At 43.4% G+C, this 22,213-nt stretch overlaps 1 protein-coding gene and 1 pseudogene across 2 annotated transcripts in view; both read right to left on the bottom strand.

The window, feature by feature from the left end:
• Positions 1-22,213, bottom strand: part of LOC112432436 (protein NLRC3) — a 3,307,575-nt gene that overhangs the window by 533,921 nt on the left and 2,751,441 nt on the right. The window lies entirely within an intron of this gene.
• On the bottom strand, positions 9,899-14,470 carry LOC112431608 (protein NLRC3-like; annotated as a pseudogene). The gene is made up of 3 exons (XR_013096201.1): positions 13,860-14,470; positions 11,970-13,755; positions 9,899-10,085 (listed from the first exon to the last, which is right to left on the bottom strand). The product of XR_013096201.1 is annotated as a protein NLRC3-like (transcript).

Here is a 22,213-nt window from a genome sequence, read left to right on the forward strand (position 1 = left end):
GCTGCAACAAACAGGACAGCAGATTATGAAGAGCGGTTAGACCTTCATGTGTCAGTCATTGAAATGTGATCAAAGTTACCTGTTTGACATCCTGATAGAAGAAAATCAGCTTCTTGGATCCGTTTGCAGCAAAGAATTCATGGATCAGACTGAACTGGAAGAATCAGACATTAATGACTCAAAGGTTCAACTCTGAGGAAGGATCACGTCTCTGAACTTACTCTGTCATCAGAGACGATGGCGTCTTCCACCGCCGCCTCCTCCAGGCTGCCGGCGTCGGCCAGCCTGCTCATCAGGTATTTATGTCGGGCATCCAGAGCTGCCCGCCGTTCCTCCTTCACGGCTCTCGCCTGTTTGGCTACTTCTCTCCTCGCCTCATTGGACAGCAGCATCGTCCTTTTACCAGACACCTGGAGAAACATCAGCTCAGTCTACAGACGCAGAGACCAGTGAGAGCTTGGCCCAAACATCTGCAGGTTTCTGAGGACCACGTTTGACCCTGACTGGAGGCATCGATTCTGAGTGTGACTGCCTAAACTGAGCTACTGTCCCCCCTCCACTGAGACGTTGTCCTGTGATGTGTCATGGGGGGAAGTGTTCCTCACGGTTGGACTCGTGAGAAGTTCAGTCAGTTTATTCAAACTTTAAAAAGACGCATTTTCAGTCTCTGGATTTCAGCAGAAACAAATGTGAACACAGCACTTTTTGATTGAGTATAAAAGGATGAAAGAGTCAGTGATCAGTAACATTGTTGCTGACTGATGCTGTTGTAGAGCTGTCTTTGGATCCTCACCTTCCTGGAAGCCTTCCCTGGATTGCTCATATATCATTAACTTGTTTGTGTTCAGTAGAATCAGGTGTTGTGGATGCAGGTCGTAGCTGTGTGAGGCCTGTACAGTCAGCGCTGTGTGAGCGCTGTGTAACGTTAGCTTAGACTTCTTTCTGTTGTTATCATCCTTCAGGTTAATGTTGTTTTCATTATGCATCACAGGAAGTGTGGGTGGCTGTTAGCCTCACAGCTCATGGAGAGTTGCTGCTGCTCTGCCTCCTTTTTGATGTTTCTGCTCTTTGTGGCTTTGTGTTACTTTGTGTCGTGTCTGAAACAAAGTGAGTCCATGTTACTAACTGTAGTCGGCTCTCTGTCTCGTGCACAGCTGACTGTTGTCTGAATGAAAGTGTTTTTGTACTTTGTGTAATCTGTTGGGTCTTTGAGCCCTTTTTAAACAGCATATGAGCCATATGTATGTGTGTATATGAAAGGTTGTTTGTAATACATCAAACTGTTGCTTATTCTAGAGCTGCTGCTGTGCCTGATTGGTCTACTCGCTCGAAACTGAAGGTTGACTTGATTCTTTTGGTTTTTTACATTTTGTCAATAAACCAACTTCTTTATGATTTGAACGGCGTCTCTGACGTGTCACAGGCCTGTCAGCTTTCTTGGTGATTGGTATAGATTTGAGCTTCATGCTCTGGCTGTTGTTGGGTTTTCCTCTTTCATATTAAAGCTTTTGTCCTACATTTGGCTCTAAAGTCTAATTCTAATCCCAGCACTGTGTCTGGGTGTGTGATGCTTGTTTTCCTGCTCTTTCTCATGAAACAGTCACAACATTCTCAGTCCAACTTTCACTCTTTGCTGCGTTTGCTGCAGCTGCAGTGAACATGGTGCCGTTTGCCTTTAAGAAAGTTGTGCACAAAGCCTTTTTCTCTAGCAGACAGCTGTGTGGCTAAAAGTCAGATCATTTTTTACCACCTCAGTCACACTGGACTGAAACAAGAGTGAAACTAGGAAGAATCAGAGTTTGTCCAGTGACTGCACTGATTTTCTTCATATTCACAAACTGATTCTAAGTAGTTGCATCAGCTAATCACCCGGACACTGAGCGTCCAACACGCTCCCTGAAGGGAAACGATTACATCCTCCAAACAATCACAATCTGTCTCTGAACGACTGGAATTATTCTCTGATTTGTCAATAACTGGAGTTTATCAATGCAGACACGTTGCCAACATGATGAAGTCAGTCTGAGTCGCATCTCTTTGGCTAACTTAACTCAAGTGGTTGCCGACTCTTCTGGTTCTATTCCCATATAACAGCAGGGTTGCTGAGCACCTCTGTCACTCTGCACTTATGTTCCCAGTTCTCTTTTGTGGAGGAATTTTCCAGGAATTCCTGGGACCAGCTTTCCATGAGAGACCCGATCAGGAGCGACTGTCCTGGACACTCCCAGCATCACAGGGACTCACAAACCCGTCTACCACAGTGAGAAGACTGATGGTCACAGGCCCACATGTAGCTTTAGATCACACGTGTGCACTTCCTGTGGTCACTGCTGTAACTCTAGACTCACCGAGGGGCCAGTGGTTGGTGAGGCAGCAGCAGCTGAAGTCATGTGACTAATGGCTCTCAGGTTCTGTCCTCCTATTCGCCGGTGTCCTTCACCTGTCACACCTGGTCAAGAAAGAGTGAGAATGTTCAGAGCTTTAATGGAAAAGAATATTATTACATATAAAAGGCCTCTAACAAGTATTGTAGTGTTAATCAGGATGAAGTCCATCATGAAGACTTCAGAGTGCTTCAGACAGTCGGTGTTTCATCCACAGAGCCTCCAGTCTGCATATCAAAGCATCCTGAGGAATGACAGTGAACCCCGAGTTCCCCTCATTACATTCATGTGTGTGACTGTGAGGAAAAGGTGATTGTATGAACGTGTGTGAGCGAGTGAATGAGGCTTGTATCAGAGTGGAGATAATGTCAGCGGCACAAGCTGGACGCTGCAGGTGTCACATGTGAATCTGTGCATCGGTGTCTGCACCTTTGTGGAGGTGAAGCTCAGGAGGTTTGGATTTGTTCAAAGCTCTGTCTGCTCCATCTTTCTTTCCCTCAGGCCTCTCCAGATCAGGAAGGAGGTCCTGTTCTCCTTCTCCCTCCTGGATTTCTGGATCCAGGGAAGGATCAAAGTCTCTCAGCCCAGCATCAGAGCTTCTGGCTGGGGGAGGACTGGAAGTTTCAGCTGGAGGCTGAGAGCCTGGATCTGCCATCTGAGTCACAATTCAAATATTCTCAGTAATCTCAAAAAGCAACAGAAAGGTGCCATTTTCATGAGCAGTGGGTTATCCAGCAGTTTGATTCATGTCAGCAGCATTTAGTTTGTAACTGCTGACTCACCTCTGGCTGTGTCCTGCTCTCAGGGTCACAGTGGACACTGTACCTTTGACCGAAGCTGCAAAGACAGTCAGCAGGGGTCTGGATGCATTCAGCACCACGTCCTTGTTGGGCAGACACCTTCAGTGACAGGACAGACAGTCCAAAGTAAGGAGACGTGGGACACAGTGAAGACACAGAAACAGAAACCAGAACTATAATCACAAAACAAACTCAGAAACATAAAGAGTGAATCAGCTGATTCAGTGTTTGTGACAAAAACATGGATCCTGGTTAATAACTTTTATTTGTTTGTTTCTGTATTATTTTGTGTATCGTTCTTATGAGCTGTTGTTTTTTCAGTGAAATATTATTTCATTGTTTTAAGCTTTTTGTTGACTTTGAAGTGCTTAAGTTGATATTTTTGAACATTTAATTTGTTCGATTATTGTCGAGTCGATAAAACTGTCAAACGCACAGCTGCTTCCAGCACGGCCGGAGGAGAGGTGGCCGAGCAGACGCACAACACACACAGCTCACAGGTTTGCATTTCTAGATATTGCAGATGTTGCAGAAATTGAGAGTAAAGAACTCAGAGATCCAGCGCTGTCTCCTGCCCCTTATTTATACACCACAACACAACGACAGGCGTAACTCACACAAACGGGTAACATGAGGCTCAGATGCTTTGGACGTGTTCACATATACTGGACACAGAATGATGAAGATGGAGCTGCAGGAAGGAGGAAAAGAGGAAAAACACAGAAAAGATTCACAGATGTGGTGAAAAAGGACACGACAGCTTCTGTTTGTTAGTTTGGTTTTTCTTTATTTGGTAAAGATTCAGAAATAAAGAGAAGATCACATGTTTGAATATTATATTAACGTTCTGTAATTACAACAAGTTGTAAAATCTTTCCAGAGTGAGACAGAGACTGTGCAGAGACTGTAGAAGGACAGAGCAGCAGCAGAGCAGTCCAGATACACTGATGATCCTCTGTCAGATCCAGAGGGACACACAGGGCTGATGCTGGACTCTACATTGTGTCTGACAGTGGAGCTGTTCTCAGAGCAGTTCACTCTGCAGCACTGACAGTCATCTGCACTTCATTCCTCTGTCAGTCACTGCTGGATGAAGCTCTCCTCTCCACCTCCCAGTAACATGGCCCAGTCAGAGCGTCTCTACACACAAGCTGCTGCTGCTTCAACCTCTCTGGATCATCAGGACACAGCTGCTCCTCTCTCAGCACACACACCGTCCTGTTTACCATCATGGCCTCCACCTGCAGAGAGAAGGAGGAAGAGCAGAGGAGATAAACGAGTGTTTCCAGAGACTCTTCATCAGCTGTCAGTCAGTGATGCAGCACATCCAGTATAAAGAGCAGCAGGGACGTCAGTGCTGGGACTGTACTAGGACTCATTGTTGCTTCACTTTTTCTAATCTTTGGATTTTTATTGAAGTTGCTGAAAATGTTTTTCCCTCCTAGTTTGAGTTTGGACTTTCATTCATTAGAAGAACCTTGGTGTGTCCACTCTGAGCTCTGTAGGAACCCCAACAACAAGCCCAACAATCCAGATGGACGGTTCCAGCTGTTAACTGGAGGAATTCCATCCAAACATCTGCTCTCACTAAATTCTTCCTCACCTACAGACTGTGTTCTTCACTGCTTTAAACTTGGAAATCAATGCAGTCATTGGTCTGTGTGCTGCTTTGTTCAGAGAGCTGATTGGCTGTTGACAGTGTTTGATCAGAGCATGTCAGACGTTACTATGGTGACCATAAAGGTGAGAAACAGGAAGTGTTTGTGTCCAATCCTGAAGCCTGTCACCGTTCTCCTCTCACAGCTTCACTGAGAAGCTGCAGCTTTACAGGAAACACTGGATCTTTGTTTCATACTGACTGTGTTTAGTACAATACTGCTGACAGCACCACCCACTCACTCCATCACTCTACTGACCACAGAGTCTCCAGTCTGTAGTCTGGACTCTGCTGAAGATCAGACAGCTGCTTCACATCTGGATCCTTCAGGTTGTTGAAGCTCAGCTCCAGCTCTCTCAGATGGGAGGGGTTGGACTTCAGTGCTGCTGCCAGATAATCACAGCTGATCTCTGACAAACCACAGAGAGTCAATCTGTATAAAGAATGAAAGATGTAAGTTTATTAGACAAAGTGCTTGAAATCATTCAGTGTTTCATCATCTGTTCAGAGCTGAAGAAGGTTCAGAATGTAGAAGTTTAGAAAATGGAAACTCCAAACAGCTGAAGCCAACAGGAAGCAGCTTCAAACAGGAAACTGTGCAGAGTTTCAGACTATATGTCCTGATGCAGCCAGTTGGATTTTGGAGATTTGAATCTCTGTTCTGTGACTAAGTCCTTGAATCATTTCTTCCAGTTGGTCCAACAAGACAGACTAAGTATTGGACATGTGTTGTGGCTCCATCAGGGGAGCTTCTAAATGTGATGTGATGGCCCCTCTGGGTCTGTCAGGTCACAGCACTGAAGAGAGCTCAAACTGGGCACACAGCTGTTCCAGTCTGGACCAAAGACTCTATACTGGGACTGAGGGACTGCTTTGACTGCACCCACTGGGACTTTTTAAAGGCTCATGTTCTCACTTAGATCATCGATTTCTACTGACATTTCTTTCTGGGAAAAATGGGGATTACTTTGGAAACAGGAAGTATTTTCCCCAATAAGCAGCCCTGGATTAGTAAATCACTCCAACATGTTCTCAGGCAGAAGAAGCTGTCTTGTTATGAGGGAGAGAAGAAAAAGATTGAGGCACAGAAACCTGTTGAAAGAGAGATAAAGCAGCTAAAATCAGGTGTAAAAGTAAAGCAGAGGATGAGCTGAATAAAGGACACTCAAGGCTGGCTTGGAAAGGAATGAAGTCCATGGTGGGGATGCAGAACAAGGAGCAAAGATGAATGTGATGCTGAATCAGCAGAAGACTTGGACTCATTTGATTCCAGCTTTGATATCATTGATTTCAATGAAGAGCTTTGTGATTGTAGCAAAGGGCTGGTAGCTCTGAGAGTCCCACTGATGAGGTGTTTGTGTGGAAATCTCTTAGTGGGACCAAAGAGAGAAAAAGCCCTGGTCCTGATGCTGTGGGAGGGAAATGATTGAAGTGTGCTGTGAGGAACTGACTGGGAGATTTTCACACATTTTCCAGTCCTCCTTGGAACAACAGGAAGTTCCCAGCATATGGAAACAAAGGTTAAGTGTCCTATGGCACTCAGTGATGATGGTGCGGTGGCCCCACCACCTCCACCTCTTTGTAAAGGAACTAACTGTAATCTGAAGCTTCAAATGGAACTAAGACTTCCTCCACTAGGTGGCAGTGTCTGATGAGAAAGTGTTAGTGGAGCTGGCCTGGAGTCAGAAACAGGAAGATGCAGGATTTGGGCTGAAATGGGCAAAAGTGGTTAGCACTAGTGCCTTAGAGCAAGAAGGTTGTAGGTTGAAGCTTGTTGGTCAGCTGGGCCTTTCTGTGGAGGTTGGATGTTCTCCCACAGTCCAATGAAATGCTGCTTAGGTTCATTGGTGCTTCTACATTGGCTGTAGGTGTGGATGTGAGGGAGTGCTTCTCTGTCGCTCTCTGTTGGCCCTGTGATGGACTGCTCACCTGTGCAGGTGGACCACGCCTCTTGCCCTATGACAGCTAGGGCACAGGCTGCAGCCCTGTGAGCCTAAGCTGAATAAACAGTTAGCAAAAATGATCCATAGATGGCCTGAAATCCCCCAGTTAGCAGTTTGGTAGATAGCTATGACATGCTAATCCCATCCAGCAGCTGTATTCTACCTGTAAGCTGATCCCTGCTGAGCCAAAGCACTTTTTCATATACAAATTACAACCTTTAATAGAAACCTATTGGTCAGCATCTTATTAGCCTGCTGTTAGCTTCATTCCACAGAAAACTGAGAGAAACTAACAGAGTTGATAAAGAATAAAGAGAAATGTGCTGATTTAAAGCCTTTGAAGTGCTTCAGATGATCTCTGTCCACTTCTGTCCACTCATTCATTCATGTAAGCTTTCTAATGCAGCTTTGATCTTCACAGTCTGCTTGATGAAACTCATTCTAACCCTGAATGTCAGAGTGTTCCTGCTTCTCTTTCCCATCATTCATGCTGGCAGTGGAGGAGATTTGGATGTTGGACTGTGTTTTGGATGATGTGTGTATGTTTGTGTTGGACTGCTGTCTGTAAAGCAAACGCACATTTTGCTTTGGATTTCAGTGTCAGACAGACTTTAAGGTGCAATGAAGAGTTTGAGAGTTTCACAGTGAATTTTCCAGTGGAGGATTTTTCTTCTTCTTTGAAGGTTTGAAATGTGAACATTGTTCTGCTGCAGTCAATGGACTAAACCAGAGAAGAAGAAAACAGACTTTACCATGAAGATCCTCAGTGTGGATCAGTATAATATCAGCCTGATGTCTGCAGTTTAGTGTCAGCAAAACTTTCACATCATATTCATCTCAGCACAACTAAAACATGCTGACTGACCTCAGAGTTTCAAGTTTACATCCTGGACTCTCCAGGAAACCACACAGATGCTTCACTCCTGAATCCTGCAGGTAGTTGTAGTATAGGTCCAGCTCTCTCAGATGGGAGGGGTTGGACTTCAGTGCTGCTGCCAGATAATCACAGCTGATCTCTGACAAACCACAGCTCTGCAATCTGTATAAAGAATGAAAGATGTAAGTTTATTAGACAAAGTGCTTGAAATCATTCAGTGTTTCATCATCTGTTCAGAGCTGAAGAAGGTTCAGAATGTAGAAGTTTAGAAAATGGAAACTCCAAACAGCTGAAGCCAACAGGAAGCAGCTTCAAACAAACACAACAAGAGAAAAAACTCTGAATGTTTCACATTAAAGTCGTACATTTCTCATAAAAACAGGACAAAGACTTGAAAAAGTCGTGTTTTTCCTTCCAGGAACCACATGGCTTCACTTTTAAAGGTGAAGTGTGACAGAAATGGACATATTTGAAGTCCAACACCTTTTTCCAGTCACATTATTAAAGCAGACAAACTACAAGCTCATTTTCATTCCAACAAGTCATCTTCTGACCTGGACTAACAACACTGGTCTCTATGTGCAGCTGGCTGTGAGACCAGTGCTCAGGGAGCGTCTACAAAGTGCAACACTGAAAGAACATCACACACTCATTTGCTTCCAGCACTTTCACACAAACATCTACTGTCATCATTCATGTTTCTGCTCCTCTGGATTCACACGGAGCCTCTGCTCATGCCGTTGCCATGGTGAATCATAGTATGTGGCTCCATAACTCAGACTGAGCATGCTCAGAGCTGATTGGCCTGACTCTGATCAGCTGATCTAGAAGAGGAAACTCTGCTATATGTACATTATTACATCTACACCTGAATCACAACACTCACACAAATATATCAACTGTGTTTAATATTTTGGCATGTAGATCATTTATGTGCTTCAGCTCTTCTTACATTTTACCACCAACATGTTTCAAAAGGAGCAGCTTTTACTTTGAAGGCCAGCTGTCTGTGTTTCCTGTTTTCATTGTTGGATAATGAAATAAGTCGATGCTTCAGTGCTTTGAATTGTGTTACACAAAGCAAAGTTTTCTCGTTGTTCAGGCAGAATCGAGCGTTGAAGAATGAATTCACACGTCAATAAACATTTTCATCAGCACAAGCAGGACAATGAAAGCAGGAAATACCCCAAACTGCCATTTCTCATTCTACAACTTCAACAACTGCACATGAATTATACTTCATACACAGACCCACAGTCTCTGATTGCTCTGAAATCTCACTGACAGCCAATAGAAATAAAGAAAAGTCCAGACTGACAGTCTCTGTGGGGTTAGGCAGTGAACTGCTCACGCTGCGTTCAAGTGCATCGCAAACTATTGGAATTGGATCCAACTTTGTGAAGCAGATTTCTTCTCAGCTGCTGCTTTGAACATTTCCTCATGAACTGTATTAAACTCTGTAAATGAACTGAGAACTATTTCTACATTTGAAACTATGGATTCATTTTCCCGTTCACTTCTGTACGTTAGTGTATAAATGAATGTTAGACTGGGCTCCATGGAAACACTTGGACTGGTCTCAGCTGCCTTCTTTCTGTAGTCCTTTCTCTTCTCCAGCTTCTGTTTGAAATCCTCTCACAGAGCCTGAAACCTGCTTTGCTGTCATGTTTGGGCCTGTGTTCCTCTGCTTTAACACAAACCTCACCACAGCAGCTGTGTGGGTCGTCTCTGTAGCAGCCCGATCAGCTTCTGATACATGAACATCATCACAGCTCCTAACTTCACCTTTATTAGCTTTGACATTCATGTCTTTCTTTTCTCTGTCTGTTTCCACACAAGCTCAAAGTCTCTGCAGCCTGTTTTTATCTGCTATCATCAGATCTCCAACAGCCTCATTCACATCCCTCACACACTCTACAGCCTCACCAGTACTGACTTCATCTTCACTGACTGATGGAGCACAACATGAACCTGTGGAGGCTGAAAAGCTGTCCTGACAAACATCTCCCCGTCACCACTGCACTTCTGTCAGCCTTTAAATGAACCCTGCTCAAGTCTGTCACTTCTATTTGGAGCCAAGAGGAAAACTGTTGTTCAGTCGTTTGGAAAGACACAACATTTCTGAAAGCACTCAAACTTCTTCACATTTGTCTTCAGACACATCCTGAACATTTAGGAACTAAAGAACGTTTCAAATATCAAAGATCAGAAATATAGAAAAACAACAACAGCTGCAGTCAGTGAACTCACCTCAGAGTCTCCAGTCGACAGTTTGGACTCTCCAGTCCAGCACACAGAAGCTTCACTGCTGAATCCTGCAGCTTGTTGTTACTAATGTCCAGCTCTGTCAGATGGGAGGGGATGGACTTCAGAGCCGAGGCCACAACTTCACAATGAGTCCCTGAGAGTCCACAGTCAGCCAGTCTGTGATCATAGAAAATACAAAATGTGTTATTATAAAAGCAGAAAGTCTGCATTATAAACACAGACTGAATGTATATGAAGACAAAACAGAGTGAGGTCATAATCTGATGAACATCTGCTCTTCACATCTGTGCTTCAGCTCCTCTTACTGTGTTTGACATGACACAACGATTGAGTCTCTCTCAGACCTGCAGACTTTTAATGAGAATCTTTGTTTGGCTTTAATCTGCAGATGAAGGAGGAAGATGGTGTCACATTTAGGCTTCCATAATGTCCACAGTCTGTCAGTGAGATCTGATCCAGAGTCAGAGTGAAGACACACATGTGGACTGTTTCCTGTCTTGAATCCAGAACATTTTGAATGAGCTCAGCTCAGTGAAGAGTTCCAGCTGGAAAGACGATCTCTGTTTGCTACCTGCTGCTGTCAGGTACGACTGTTCACGTCCACACTCAGGAAAAATCTGCTGACTGTCACCAAACGGAGCAGAAATCTCATCACTGGACAATAATGATGAATGAACTCAGAGCTGCTGATATCACATCTGATTTCAGGGGAACTAAACACAGAAATGATTGGCTCGTTTTAGCTTTCTGAGCCATTAGTCTGCAGGTTTTTCACTAGTTGGCAGAAACACACTTGTATTAATGTTCAGCGCTTCAGTGTTTATGACTCCAGATCCAGGTGACAGCAAGTCAAAATGATGTTACCTGTCTGTGTCCAGCAGCAGCCTTTGAATATTGTTATAAACTCACGTGGATCAGTTTGTCTTTGATTGGTTTGTAAAGTTCAAATTCATTTATATTCATCAACTCTAAATGAAAAATGTTTTTCTTCTTCTATGTTTATTATTAGAGTAACAAATTCTTATAGTTTCCTGTTGTTGAGAATTTCAGTGTAAAACCACTCGACCTGTGCATCACTGCACACTGTGAAAGTATTACTGCAGTCTGACCACTTGGGGGCGCTTTTGTCTCTTTTGCTCTGAGCCTTGGGTTTATTCAAACTGATTTTAATAAACTATTTTATGCAAGTTGAAGCTTCATCTCCATCTCCAGTGGTTGTTGCATATTTTATGACTATATTAGTAACAGTCAGAGAGTTTAGAGTAAATTAGATCTTCACGTTTGATTTTTGACACAACATAAATGGTGAGCCAGTGTCAGAGGAAGTGACAGCATCCACCGAGGACCGGGGGGAGTGGGAGGACTGGGGGACCAGGCCAACAAAAAGGTGATCACTGATACAGGTCAGCAAACATTTGCTCATTTGGTGTCTTAGAGCAGACTCCGCCCAGCTTTGTCATCCATGGTTGCTCTTTCAAAGGAATCTAGTAACATATTATTTTACTTAATGATCTACTGACACCACTGACTATGCAGGACAACCCCACGTCTGGAGCCAGTGCACATGTGCAGTTCAATTCCTGGGCAGGTTCTGAAGATGGCCGAGCTGTCGAGGACAAAGTTACTAATGTGAAGCTAATGTGGTTAATCAAGATCTTCATAACTATGTGGAGCACAGTGTGCTTTCACCGTGGAGAAATCACACTGAAGAACTCGGCACACATTTTGGGGGCCTTTCTGTTTGTTGCTACAATCTGCAAATTTCATTAAAAGTTTAATAAACTATCATCTGGTCTTTATTTTTAGTTAGCACATACCTTAAAAACTCTAAGCTGTAAGCTAATGATAGTTATATAACAGCAGATGCATGCTGGTGCAATAAGCTGTATGTTTTATTTTTGATCTGATTAGTCAAATAATCACAAAAATAATCGTTTGTGGCAGCCCTAGTGTGACCTCAAATAAGAAATGATTGCAGTTTATGACTGAGTAACTAAACTATCACCAACTGATAATATTAATGATCACATCTGGACTCACCGAGCCTTTCTGAAGTTCCTCACAGCTGGAATCAGTCTCTGTCGTCCCTCCTTTGTTGTGTTGTACTTCTTCAGGTCCAACTCATCCAGAACCTCCTCTGACATCTGCAGCATGAAGGCCAGAGCTGAGCAGTGGATCTCAGAGAGTTTCTTTGATTTGTTCTCTGACTTCAGGAACTCTTGGATCTCCTGAGATAATAAGATGTCGTTCATCTCCATCAGACAGTGGAAGATGTTGATGCTTCTGTCAGGAGAGGATTTTGTCTTCCTTTCTTTGAGATTCTTGATGACTCTCTGGATGGTTTCTGGACTGTTCTCTGTCTGACCCAGCAGACCTCCTAAGAGTCTCTGGTTGAACTCCAGACAGAGGCCATGAAGGAAGCGAACAAACAGGTCCAGACGACCATTTTTACTCCTGAAGGATTTTATTAGTGTTTCCATCAAAAAATTGTCCAGAGATGACTCTTTGTATTTTTTTCCCAGGAAGTCCTTCAGCACCTCTGACTTCCTGTTGGTGAAACAGTGGAACATGTAGACTGCAGCCAGAAACTCCTGGATGCTCAGATGAACAAAGCAGTAGACTGGTTTCTGGAAGATCACACACTCTCTTTTGAAGATCTCTGTACAAACTCCTGAGTACACCGAGGCCTCTGTCACATCCAGACCACACTGCTCCAGGTCTTCTTGGTAGAACATGATGTTTCCTTTCTCCAGATGTTCAAACGCCAGCCTCCCCAGCTTCAGAAGAACTTCCCTGTCAGCCTCCGTCAGCTCCTGTGGACTCGTCTCATGTCCCTCGTGGTACTTGTTCTTCTTCCTCTTTGTCTGAACCAGCAGGAAGTGTGAGTACATGTCAGTCAGGGTCTTGGGCAGCTCTCCTCTCTGCTCTGTAGTCAACATGTGCTCCAGAACTGTAGCAGTGATCCAGCAGAAGACTGGGATTCTACACATGATGTGGAGGCTCCTGGATGTCTTCATGTGGGAGATGATTCTGCTGGACAGCTCTTCATCACTGAATCTCCTCCTGAAGTACTCCTCCTTCTGGGCGTCAGTGAAGCCTCGTACTTCTGTTAGCCTGTCAACACATGTAGGAGGGATCTGATTGGCCGCTGCAGGTCGGGAAGTTATCCAGACGAGAGCCGAGGGAAGCAGATTCCCCTGGATGAGGTTTGTCAGCAGCTGGCTGACTGATGACTTCTGTGTGACATCAGACAGCAGCTTCCTGTTGGTGAAATCCAATGAAAGTCTGCTTTCATCCAGGCCGTCAAAGATGAACAAAAGCTGAGAGACAGCCAGCTTCTCTGCTGTGACCTTCTGTAGTGTTGGATGGAAAACATGGAGCAGCTCCAGAAGACTGTACTGCTCCTCTCTGATCAGGTTCAGCTCCCTGAATGAAAGCAGAACCACCACACTGACATGTTGGTTCTCCAAGCCCTCTGCCCAGTCCAGAGTGAACTTCTGCACTGAGAAGGTTTTTCCAACACCAGCCACGCCGTTGGTCAGAACCACTCTGATGGGTCTCTGTTGGTCAGGTAAGGCTTTAAAGATGTCCTGGCACCTGATTGGAGTGTCATGGAGGGCGTCCATCTTGGAAGCTGTCTCCAGCTGCCTCACCTCATGTTGGCTATGAACCTCTTCACTCTGTCCCTCTGTGATGTAGAGCTCAGTGTAGATCCTGTTGAGGAGGGTTCTACTTCCTGTTTCATCACTTCCTTCAGTCACACGTTCACATCTCCTCCTCAGACTGATCTTATGTTCATCTAAAACCTCCTGCAGACCAACATCTGCTGAAAGAAAGAAAAACAGAAAGAAAACTCTTCAATGTCTGAACAACAACAAGAAGTCCAGTTTTCAGAAATGAGTCCATCAGCAGACAGATGTTCAGTCTTACTTTGTACACAGCTGCTCTGACTGGCTGTCTGCAGTCCAGCTCTGCTTCTGGATCTTTCTCCACACTGGGGACAGGACCAGTCTCCTGATGAAGCAGACTGGTCCCAGTATGAGGAGATGCACTGTCTGCAGAACCAGTGTCCACAGCTGGTAGAGACTGGATCCTTCAGGACGTCCTGACACAAAGCACAGCAGGACAGCTGCTCCTCCTCACAGACACCACTCCTCTTCCTCTTCCTCCCTCTGTGAACACATTTCTTTATCACTAAAATCATTGACTGTCAGTGACAAACATCCAGATTTGATGACACTGTGCAGAAGCTCTGATGGTCACAGAGAAAAGTCAAAGTGGAGAAACTTGTGTTTGAGTTCAGAATCCAAGTTTCCTTTGCTGTTCCTGCCTGTCTTATTAAACACAGAGTGATCAGCCTACAAACTCCACAGTAAAAGCCTTCATCACAGAGCTGATTATGTCCTTCACTGGATGTACTGGAAGTTTGGGATCCATCACTTTCAACTGACCTTTGACCTCCTCTAAAAACTGTGGTGGAGCAGCGGTGTCACATTCAGAGCTTTCAGCTTTATTTTGAAAGAGTTCAGTCATCAGGAAGTGAACTTCTTGGTTCTGCTTTTCTTTCTATTATTTTACAGAAGTGAAGAAGAAGAACTAAAAGCTTTGAAATGATCTGAGTGATATTTTTGAACATTGCCACCAAATTGAGTTCAGCCTCCAGCAGTAACTTTGTTTCATGATGCCTCCCTGATGATGTGATGTTTGATTACAAACCTGTTTATGTGTTAGACATTAATCACATGAACACAGGCAGAAAAAAGAAGCCAATGAAACAAATGACAGAAACGTGTTCATTCACTGCCATGATCCATATTTTCTATGTACAGATGTTTGTAAAGAACACGTGTGCAGCGCTTTGTTCTGAGGATCTGCTGTCAGCACACAGTGCAGCAATAACTACAACCACACGTTTCTGTAGATCCTGAACATCAGCCTGGAGGAATCTGACCTCAGGTCTGCACACAGAGGAGCTTCACCTCTGGGATGATGCTGGCTTCAGCTCCTTCTACAATCAGGCAGAAGCTTCTGCACCATCAGGACACAAACAGAGAGGAGCTTCTATCCTCAGACCATCCAAGTCCTAAATCAGAACATGCTCCCCTCATAGCATCACCATCAGGGTTTAAACAGGACCTTACATCATGTTCTTGTCTCACTGTCATATTTCAGATCATACCTGATTCATTATGACGTCACACGCTGCTACACTGATCCTGCTGCTTCATTACTGCTGATATTACTCTGCTCACTCTGTTCAGTTACTCTGTTTACATCACTTTGCTCATTTGCTTTGTTCTGCTTGCACTGCTCTGTCAGTACATGCTGTGCTAATGTGGCACAAAGCACTTTAACATTACATCTGCACAATGTTTCATTATTTCATTTAATGATTGTTTCTAATGTTTTGTCCAGTCACAGGAGCAGCTCAGCACATTTCACTGTGTTGTACGTGTATGACGATGCCTGTGACAAATAAACAGCCTCGGACTCTTCAATCTTCTGCATTTCTTTGGAGATCAGCTCAGTGGCCTGTTGAGACCATCTTTCTATTTCTGATGACTCAGTTCAGATTATTATCCTGATACTTTCTTTTAAAATGTGATGAAATCATTTATCTGATGTTCTGACACAAATACACCAAAACAATCCCAAACAGCACAAACCACCACGTTACACACAGTGTAATAAAAATACAGGCAACTACAAATAAAAACACTTTAAAAATATAAACTAAAATTACAAAGTGGTCACAGAATTTCAAACACCCGTAAATGAGTCAGCAGCTCTCTTACATGGTCAGCTGAGCTCCATGATTGAAGAACATTGTTGCTGCAGGTTCATGACTGAAGTTTGGAGGAACTATTTCTTTGGAGCAGTCACTCCTCACAGACACACAGCTGGATGCTGGAGACTGTGACCTCTGACCTCTGCAAACACAAACACATCACATGAATTACAGATTAATCTCTGTTTAAAATCTTTTAAGCAGCTGCAAACACACAAACTGGATGATGTGATGGTTTCTGTCAGTAATAGTTGTCTCAGATTAGAGTACAGACGGCTGCAGAGACGTTCACAGCAACAGAGAAGAAATCATTACCTTGGATTGCATTACTACTACGATTGATACTAGCATTATCGTACCCGGACCACCATTAGGAATCATTTATGATGTCACTGGCAGAACATTTATAGAAACAACCTTTGAACTCTGAGTCAGCAGCTCTCTTACATGGTCAGCTGAGCTCCATGATTGAAGAACATTGTTGCTGCAGGTTCATGACTGAAATATGGAGGATATTCTTTGGACCAGTCACTCCTCACAGACACACAGCTGGATGCTGGAGACTGTGACCTCTGACCTCTGCAAACACAACCACATTGCATTCATTTCACATCAATTAGTACACCACAAAAGGCATGCAAGAAACACAGTATGAAGGCAAACTTCTGGCTTCAATAACATTCAACAGGTCAGGTGGAAACTTTTCTCAGATTTGATTCATGTTTTTATAGAACGATCCAGCTAAAAAAAATATACCATTAGGTCAGGGGTCAGCAACCTTCAGGACCCAAAGAGCCATTTGGAGCCAGTTTCCACGCAAAAGAAAACACTGGGAGCCACAAATACTTTTTGACGTCTAGAATGAAGATAACACTGTATATACTGTTTTTTACCTTTATGCTTTGTGTGAACAACTAAGGTGTGTTGCTTATGAAATCCATGAAGTGCTACAGAGAAAATTACATGTTATTTATGTAATGAACACATTTGAACTCTTAAAGAAATATAACCAAAGGAAAGACACCCAGCTGAACTAAAATGATGTAGCAAACAAAAGCTGCTGTGAGCCGCCACCCTTATATCTCCTTTGGGCTTTTGGAGCCTTGACCTGACTTTAAAAAAATAATTGGAAAAAAAGCTCTATGCTGCTGAAAGATGAAAAATAGATATTTGCAAAATTCTGCCTAAATATGTATTTTACCTGGTTAATGTGTGTGTCGCGGCGTGGTCTGCAGCGGCGAGGTGGACGCACCTGAGCGGCAATCACGCCTCGCCGCCTTAACGTCTGTGCTGTTGTGTTGGTGTGTGTCGGGCTGTGAGCTGCAAAGCTACAGCCGGCTGTGTGCGTACAGCAACCGTGTGTGAAAAGTGGTCAATAAAGAGAAGCTGAAAAGCGAGTTCATGCAAACATCGTCGGGTCTGCCGTGATATGTTTACAACGGGACTTCTGCTCCTGAACCTCTGCGCACAGCGTCTGCAGGTCGGGGCTGTACGAAGTCACTTTCATCTTTACAGGACTGTAAGCTGTCGTCTGTGAGGCGTGAGCGGTGTTTGTTTTTAACATAGTTCACGGTGGAGAACAGCTGCTGACATAATGTGGATCCGAAGATCCATAATTGGCCTACCTGGGGCTGAAAGTCTCGATAAATGCACGGCGTTTCGGCGGGTACACCGGCTTCCACGAGTGTGACGCTTATTTGAACGATGAAAAAATAATAAAATATAATTTTATTTTTATATTTCAATATCACAATAATCTTCCAATTTAGAACTACAAGTTAAAAAAGAACATAAATAAAATACACTTCAGCTAAATACTTCTAATTTATTTTCCCAAACCACGAGGAGCCGCACTGTAAGGACTAAAGAGCCGCAGGTTGCCGACCCCTGCATTAGTGTTAGTCAATGTTGCAACTGAACTGAAAAACAAAAGATTTTGGTCCAAAGAAACAAAGTCACTATTAATACAACACAACCCCCCCAAAAAGAGCCATGTAGACCCCGGGCTCTATGGGTCTTGTGCTCGGAGCTTGTTCCTGTGCTGCCATGATTAGTGCCTCTGTGCTGTCTTTCAGTCCAGCTTTGTTCAGCCACTGGTAGGATTTCTGGATGTCAGCCACTTCCTCTGCCTGCTGGTGGTGCAAACTGTGCTGTTCTGAGTTTCATTGGACGTCTTTGTCCAAAGCACCAGACGAAGGGCAAAGTAGATGCATTTGCATCAGCAGGAAAATACACCCCAAACTAGCATCATCATTATACAACTTTAACAACAGACCAGTGTTAGGTTAAGTTATGATGTCACTGGCAGAACATTTATAGAAACAACCTTTGAACTCTGAGTCAGCAGCTCTCTTACATGGTCAGCTGAGCTCCATGATTGAAGAACATTGTTGCTGCAGGTTCATGACTGAAATATGGAGGATATTCTTTGGACCAGTCACTCCTCACAGACACACAGCTGGATGCTGGAGACTGTGACCTCTGACCTCTGCAAACACAAACATCAATAACTGATCAGTTCTCTCTGACAGCCATATGATCAGCTGATCCCTCTGTGATATTGTGTCTGCCTCATAACGCTGACAGGTCAGCCAATCATCAGCCAGTTTTTTCTGTCTCTGAATGAACTCAGTTTGTTCTCAGCTCTTCTCTCTGATTCTGCTGCACTGACTTCACTTAAACTTACAGAGTTCAGATCTTAGCAAGAAAACAAGTCAATAAAAATCAAACTCAGATCAAACAGTTTGAACCAATCACAGATCAATGATTCTGTCATGGTTATGTTGAAATGACTAATAAAGTTAGTAGTGTTCTTACATTATTGCTGCAGGTCCATGACTGTAAGGTGGAGGTGTTTGTGTAACCCCGTCACTCCTCACAGACACACAGCTGGATGCTGCTCCGTCCTCTTCCTCCATCTTCTTGATGTCAGGGTGGAGTTAGTCTGAGAGGTAAACACACACACTCAGAGGTGCTGTTGTACTGGAAGCATCACACTGACGGCTTTCTAATGTTGGAGCTTTGGCCCTAAAGTCCAAACCAGTTATTTTAGAGGCTCAAAGTCTTTAAAAAACACCAAAACCATCACATTATTTAATAAGTACATGATCAGGTGGATGAAGGAACTCAGTGTGTTTGGGATCATCATCATGGTGAGGAGCCCACATGTTACGGCTCCTTTGGAGAGAAGCTGAGGATCACTGCAGGAAGTGAGCTCATGAAACCAAACTGCTGTTTGTGAGCAGGATGACTCTGTTATTGGACCTGCTCTGTGTTCTACATATGATCAATACTTCAAATATCTGTAAACATCTCATCTTATATTTGTTGCACTTGGTCACATCTGTCTTTAAAAATAGATTTTTAATGTCACTGAGAGTTCTTTTCTACCTTTATTGATTTATTTTGGAATAAATTAAATATAAAAGGTGCCAAAAACTGCCTGCAGCTTCTGCTCTGTGACAGGAAACTACTGTCAGGCTCAAAATGACTTCAGATTATTCATCACAGAGTGTTTATGGATCACAGGACACGTTACAGTTTTACAGCCTCACGGACATAAAACTCTTAAAGTTTGTTTCTGAAGGGATTTTCAGATCAGACCTGATGTTTCTGCCTACAGCCTGTTTACCGATATAATCAATATCAGATATCAGAGCAACAGAAACCTCGGTGATCAGGACGCCGGGACTGAGAACAGGAAGTGGCTCAAACGTCGCACTTTCATAAAGTCAGCCTGAACTCCACTCACAGAGTTTCTGTCGCCATTTTAGTTTTAAAACCCGTCGTGATAAGGGCGGGTCTTACTGTGAACCTGCGCGCTCATTGGCTAATAACTTGAGATTGACAAGCCGTTATCCAATGAGCGCGCGGCTTCTCCCAACATAAAGTAGTTTCCTTTGAAAAACCAAAGTCTGATTATTTTTGCCTCCACTGACGGAGCCTGTTGTTCCCGCCACAGAGACACAGTAATGTCAGAGCGGTGTTAACACTCACCTGCCTCAGCACAGCTCTCACTCTCCTCCTGCTCTCTCAGCTAAACTCACTTCCTCTCTACTTACAGGAAACCAGCGCTCAGAGGAGCCGACCGGCCTCACGTTTCACCCACAGACACGAACAGCGTGGAATTATTTTATGTCATAAGAAGAAACATATTCATGTTAACACTCACCTGCCTCAGCTCCACCTTCCTCCTCCTGCTGCTCTGAACGGAGGATCAACACTTTCACTTTCACTGCTCCTCCCTAAACACAGAGGATGCTGGGACTTGTAGTTTTTACCTTGTGTGATATTTATGGCTGTGACACTAAATCACAGCATTAAAACTTCCTGCAAACATGTCACAGGCGATAAAAGTTTCACATTAAAGGTGAAGTTATTTTTCTGTCTCATGTTCAATAAACAGTGAGCTGGGAAAACTGAAGAACAGACTTCAGACGTTCCCTGCAGAGTTTCTGCTGCTCGGTCGTCTGCATGTTGCTGAGACTGAGCTGATGATGAAGCTGTGATGGGTTTATGGCACGTTTGGTTCTGGAGAAGAGTTTTACTGCCGGTGCAGGTGAAATGATCAGAGGTTACAGCCTCTGGTTAAAGTGGAGGCAGCGATCAGGACGGCTGAGCAGCAGAGGTCTCGAGGGTCCTAAAGTGTAAAAGCATCAGTGTTAGTAACACAAAGATGACAGAATGGGATCATCCACACAACACTAACATCTAAATCCACGGCAGGAACTCTTCCAGTGTCCTGAAAAATCTGAGATTAAAATCTGTCTGCTCATCTTAATGCAATATTGTGAAGTTACAATTCTTTTCTGTAAAAAGAATTTTCATTTTTGTATATAAATAAATGTTGATGTTGTGCTTTGGGATCGTGTGCTTCAATTTTACTTATAATGTGCCAAATGACTGCAACAGGCGGCTTAAGGCGATGCCATCCAGAGTAAGGATCTTGTTAGCCAGTGTTTCTAAGATTTTTACGCCCCGTTACAATAACCTCAGTTTTATCTGAACTTAGAAGCAGAAAATTAAAGCTCATTATGTGTCTAAGACATCCCGGCAGTTTAACCAATAAAAGCGGGTATCATATGCATAGCAGTGAAAATGTATGCTATGTCTTCTAAAGCACGTATAATGTAAACAGAACTGGTCTTTGCACAGAAGCCTGTGGAGCTTCATAATTAACCTCAGTGTGTGAAGAGGACTCTCCATTTAATAATAGCTGTAATAAAATGTTCTGGCCAACGGTGTTAAACGCTGCACTTGGGTCTAGCAGGGAAGATTTCAACTTTTCAATATGAATGAAGGCTGAAAACTGATTAGATGAATGTCTGATGATCTTTTCTGTGCTTCTTCAAGTTTGTAACACCGAACATATTAAAGGATGATATAAGGTTCACAGGAAGAGTTTAATTAGACACACATTTACTATTTTTCTTTATACTCTTTCTTTCTTGACATGTTTAATATGCTTACTATCAGAGGAGAAAATGAACCTTGTGTAGTTTAAAAACTTTTTATTTAATCAAACTGTAATGTTGTTGAACTCTGACGGACGTGTCTTTTAATCTTGTCAACAAATCCTTAATCACCTAAATGTGCCATTTATCATCTTGTAAAATGTTCCCTCTGCTTCTGTTGCACATCTCCCCCGACACTCTCTGCTTCACCAGCCCTGTGCAGCTGGTCCAATCGCTGCGTCCTTAAACTGGTGTGTTTAAATCTCTTTACCTCTGTTGTGAACTTCACACAAAGTTTGTGGTAACAAAATCAAACTTAGGAGGATCTGGTTTGAAAAACACACACTCGCGAGACAAAATAAAAACAGACTGCTCAAAGCAAAAGCAGAGCCCTCACAGCTGGTAGCACAAAACACAGTGACAACGTGCGTATCAGATACCCTCAGTGCCAAAAGCATAAATATGAAAACATGGGATCACCAAGAATATCCTAAAAATGGCATTGAGGGGGTGTTACAGTGAAATAAAATGAAACATTTTCATCTGAAAATGTTTCATTTTAGTAAAAACAATTCTCTGTAGTTTGATACTGTCGTTACAGACAAAGCAGATGTTTAAAGCCTTTGGACGCACATTTGAAATGCACTCATTCTCCTTATCAGCTGGAAACATTAAAGCCGTAAAATGACACACCCGCGTGTAACAAACCATTTGTTGGGGGTTGTGGATTTGACACCTCAGCTTTGTGAAAGTGGGGAAACATGCTTCTGGCTGAGCATAAGATTTCTGCTTACAACTTAGAATCTCAGTTCTAAATGAAATTCAGATGTTTTTTTAAGTATGGCTAATGTATTATTTGACTTCTAAGGCATACACACACACACACACACACACACACACACACACACACACACACACACACACACATACCCGTTTCTTGGGTTAGAGGGACAATTTCTGAAATTTTTGGCAAATCAGACTGGACATAGGGCTATGGGGACACCGGGTTCCAGAGGTGCTAGAGCTACAATATGCATATCAAA

The sequence above is a fragment of the Maylandia zebra genome, unplaced genomic scaffold (assembly GCF_041146795.1).
Source record: "Maylandia zebra isolate NMK-2024a unplaced genomic scaffold, Mzebra_GT3a scaffold03, whole genome shotgun sequence".
Classification (NCBI taxonomy): Eukaryota; Metazoa; Chordata; class Actinopteri; order Cichliformes; family Cichlidae; genus Maylandia; species Maylandia zebra.